The sequence below is a fragment of the Primulina huaijiensis genome, chromosome 16 (assembly GCF_012295235.1).
Source record: "Primulina huaijiensis isolate GDHJ02 chromosome 16, ASM1229523v2, whole genome shotgun sequence".
Lineage (NCBI taxonomy): Eukaryota > Viridiplantae > Streptophyta > Magnoliopsida > Lamiales > Gesneriaceae > Primulina > Primulina huaijiensis.
In genome coordinates, this window is record NC_133321.1 from 11,323,785 (window position 1) to 11,328,633 (window position 4,849).

Consider the following 4,849-nt stretch of genomic DNA (forward strand, 5'->3'; position numbering starts at 1 on the left):
CTTTTGATTGTGCATTTTAATCCATTCATTTGGTGGAAAGATGTGACGTATTTGCAAACTTATTGTAAAAATCTTCAGTGTTTGATACGAGAGTTTCTTTGATAAATATCACAAACACTTATGAGTGTAATGAGTGAATCACGTGAGGAGTTGTTAGACCTCATTCATTTTAATTTCAATACATTTTGATGGAAGTGATTGTTCATGTGTGAGATGCTCAACATTCAACTTGTTTTTCTTACATGTTAAATCTGTACCCATGACCATCCCTAATCAGGTGACATCCTTGGGTGGTTAGAGTTAGCACACCTACAAGAAATATGATTTTCCCCGCATGGAATCAACAACATGCATTAAAAGCATGTCACATGTATTACTTTTTACGACGTACGTTTATATATACGCTGTCAATATTGTTGCACATTACAATAAAGACGACATGCATTAAAACAACATTGCAAATATTATTTTTAACGACACGCGCTTACACGTGCGCTATTAATGACTTTATATAAATGACGACGTGCATTAAAAACACGTCGCGAATATTGATTTTACAGTGTTCATTAATATGTGCACTACTATTTCTTTATCTCATATATATAACAATATATGCTAGTTTGCCTTGCAGAATTTATATAATTTATTATTGCAATAAAACCTCAAAAAAGCTCTTGTTTTTCTCTGATCCACTCAATTTCAATTCCCGCTTAAGACCTAAAATTTGGGGGACCTGCCTCGTGCGAATTCATCTCCCTCCACGCACCATGCTGCACTCTGTCGGACCTTCTCCCTGAGCTCGTTAGCCATCGTTCGCTCTCCATAGGTTTTCCTTCTCGTCATCAATCTCCTTGTTTCCCCATTCGGTAAGCTTTTCCAAGAATACTTATTCTCAAAATCGTGGGAAAATTTGTGGGTTATTTTTGGTGAAAAAACGATGGATTTAGTTCAGGTCGAGAATGAAATATGTAATGTGTTAAATTTAACCTTGCTTGTTTTCTTATGTGGAAACATATCGTGTAAATTAAGTTTCCAATAAAAAATATTTATGTTTCACAATTTCCTCTTCAATTGAGTCGATGACATTGACCTTTTTATTTTCTGTTTTATTTTTGAATTTCATGTTAGTTTATTTTTCTTTTATTGGATTAAGTATTTTTGTCTTTTATAAAAATTATTTGGAATTTACTATTTGTAGCCAATTCATCTGATTTCGAATAATTTACTTCTTTGGGTTTTTAGGAAATGATTCCTTGTCGCTGCTGTCATTACAGGTGCAGCTGGTTTTGTAAGGGCATTTTCCCCAAATCTTACTTTTCTGGTCATTCTCTGTGATTTAGTCGGCATTGGCTTAGGAGGTGATCCAGTTCTTTCATCTTAGTTTTTAGAATTTATTCCTCCTCCAAAGAGAGGTGCTTGGATGGTACTGGTAGTGTTCTCAGCTTTTTGGACCATTGGAACAATTCTTGAAGCTTCTATGTAATAGCTAATTTTTGTTTCTTCAAATATTTGGTTCAAGCACCACAGGTAACAGAACTTTTGTTGATTATAATTTATGAATATTCCTGTAATATGATAAGTTTCAGCATTCAAGTGCTTTGAAATAATTAGTTTATAATTGCTGAGTGGTTGAAAATTAAATCTCTTTAGTGCTTTGAATAGTTTGTAGAAACATGAGATGTCTAAGTAGGTTCTGTACACGAACTGCATTTGATCAAGTACATTTTACTCTAGTAAATCTTAGACACATACAAATATCTTAGACATAATGAGAATAAGAAAAGTATAGTTTTATATTCTAAATGTAACATGGCTTCACATCATGTGTATTGAAAAATAAATAAGTGATGACTTCACTATGGTCTCTTGGTACTAAAACTGAAAATGATGTTAACTCGTATCCTTTCTTTTCTCTGCGGCGGAGCAATCCTGAGATTTCAATGAAGAAACTATGAAACTATTTCAAGTTCAGAATTTTACATTTTAATCACAAAAATCTGTGGCTGGTTTTCGTTACTTTGTTCACTTCTTCATTGTGCGATTTTTTCAGCTTTGTTGGTGCATTTTTCTCAGGTTCCCGATTTATTTTCAAGAATTCGGCTATCTTTTTCTTCATTTAGACTTTGGTATAGAATTATTTGTTCCAGACCACATGCATTTTCTCGCGTTCCTCTGATCTAGGATTGGATCACGAAGATCCCCATCTTCGTTTTGAATTTTAAGGATTTTTACTTGATGAGATTATTTAACTTTTTGACTTAAGATGAAATGCTTTTCCTAGCTATAGAATACATTAATTTCAAAAGTTGATCCACTCAATTTCTTGCTCGGTTTATTTATTCATGTATTCTTTTGACTGCTTTATTAATTATTAGTTATAAGTTCTTTGGATACTTGAAATTGACTTCTAGTTTGGGTTTTGATGCATCCAAGCATGCTCATAGTCCTGTTCGTAAGACTGTAATTTTGAAAGATTATGATGGTCTTAGGAAAATTATAGATAGTCTGATCTTTAATTCTCACTCAAATTATTTTTGTCACAATAATGTGATTTTTTACGTTTCTTAATTTATGTTATGTTATACTATTGAGGAACTGATACATTAAATTTTCACTAAAGCATTATATTATCGTAGTCAAATTAGTATGCACTTATGAACTAGCTAGTTCTATATATGTACCTAATTAGAGATTAATTATATTTATTTCAATAGACCAGACTTATTATTTCACTTTAAACTTGTTCGGTAAAATTGTTATTTTTGTTCTTTTAGTTCCTTGAGCAGTCGACTAAGTAGGATGAATGAGTAACTTTCTTAAATTCCATTCTACGAGAGTGTCGGGTAGTAATTCATCTGAAGAGTGATTGAAAAATCTGTTAAAGTTCTTTTTCATCTGAATTTTTTATTGTTCTTAGTGCCTCACTTTCAACAGCTTATAATTTTACAGCTCGTATCACGCTATGCAGATCAGCATTCCGCGGTGCTCATTGCACGCTGCGAAAAATAATATTTCTTTTAGTGCTATTGGCTATTTTTCTTTTTAATTATGTCGAAAATTTTAAAATAATTCAAATAATTAATTTAATTATTTGATAAGTATATAAATAATTATAATTAGTTTGATTATATAATTAGATAATTTATTTTTATATATTTATTGTTTAAAACGAATATTTATAAAAATCCGATTTATATGTTAGTGCATGATATAGAAATCAATAAGTATAAGTACATGACATGAGCTTCATGTGAAAACCCTAATTTGAGCAAGGTTAAAGAATCCTCAGTTAAAGCAGACTACTCAATTACATCGGACTATTTTAGCAGCCAAGTTTCAGCAAACCATCCCAACAGTCGTCAGCCATTTTAAATATTGTAAATGAGGTATTAATCGAAGTTATAACAGTAAATGAGATACTTATATTCATATTTTATTCTATAAATAGCACGCGAAATTCGGAATCATTGTTATGCAAAATTCTAAGCAATATCAGCCTTATTTTCAAGCTGGTAGCGTCCATTTTCGAGCAGCATTCTTGTAGCAAGAGCAGACCATTTTCAAACACCAACTGAAACTTTATTAAGCATCTTAGATTAAGTGAGTCTATATATATTTTTTGATCCTTTTTATTTGCTAATTCTACAATGTGTTAGTTGTCCCACATCGGTTGGATAAAATACTTGGGAGTTGTATATATGGGCTTGGACAATCCTCCCTTTTTGAGCTAGCTATTGGGGTTGAGTTAGGTCCAAGTTTCAATTTTAACATGGTATCAGAGCTAGGTTCCACCGTTATGTGTTTTATCACCCGGTCTGTCCATAGTTGGGTCATTTGTAAACTTCACGCTCCAGATGTTCATTCCTGGGCGTGAGGGGGGTGTGTTAGTTGTCCCACATCGGTTGGATAAAATACTTGGAAGTTGTATATATGGGCTTGGACAATCCCCCCTCTTGAGCTAGCTTTTGGAGTTGAGTTAGGTCCAAGTTTCAATTTTAACACACCGCGTAAAATAGAAAAATATATCTCCCACCGAGTGTTACACCCACTTGGTGGAATGAGAGCTATTAGACGCATGGACTGACGCGAATTTCATGTGAGGCTCATGCATATCAATGTCTCATACTGTATAGGGAGTATTACTTCTGATGTAACATACACGACAATCCAATTATTTATTTTGCTCCGTTAATTTTGTGTGATGGATACCGTTTTATAGCATCGTAGTTTTCTTCTGAATGAGTCTAAAATCGATCTTAGGATCTTGAGAAATGTCCGAGATACATAGGACATGGGTATTTGTCTTTTTGTTAAGAACAAGAAGAAGATCAAAATGATTTCATGTCCAAATTGCAGCTTTCTCTCAATAGAACAATTTGAATGTCTCCTGCTGGTCAAGTGTCATCAGTCAAAAGTCTATGTAATCTTCTGCTTTGATGGTCCAAAATTCTCCAGGAATTTTATCCCGCCGAACCAAATCACTCTCCTTTATTTTTTGTTAAAATGGAGAATATATTAGATTCTTCTTCATCCTAAATGAATAATTAAATGTTATAAAAAAAANTGGGAGTTGTATATATGGGCTTGGACAATCCTCTCCTTTTGAGCTAGCTATTGGGGTTGAGTTAGGTCCAAGTTTCAATTTTAATATGGTATCAGAGCCAGGTTCCACCGTTATGTGTTGGACCACCCGTTCTGCCCATTGGGTCATTTGTAAACTTCACGGTCCAGATGTTCATTCCTGGGCGTGAGGGGGCTGTGTTAGTTGTCCCACATCGGTTAGATAAAATACCTGGGAGTTGTATATATGAGCTTGGACAATCCTCCCCTCTTGAGCTAGCTTTTGGGG

General features: G+C 33.6%; 1 long non-coding RNA gene across 1 annotated transcript; it reads left to right on the plus strand.

Moving 5' to 3' along the window:
- The first annotated feature begins 667 nt into the window (after positions 1-667).
- Positions 668-1,618, plus strand: LOC140962069 (uncharacterized). Its single transcript, XR_012172449.1, has 2 exons — positions 668-866; positions 1,275-1,618. It is a non-coding gene; the product is annotated as an uncharacterized lncRNA (long non-coding RNA).
- Positions 1,619-4,849: the final 3,231 nt, after the last annotated feature.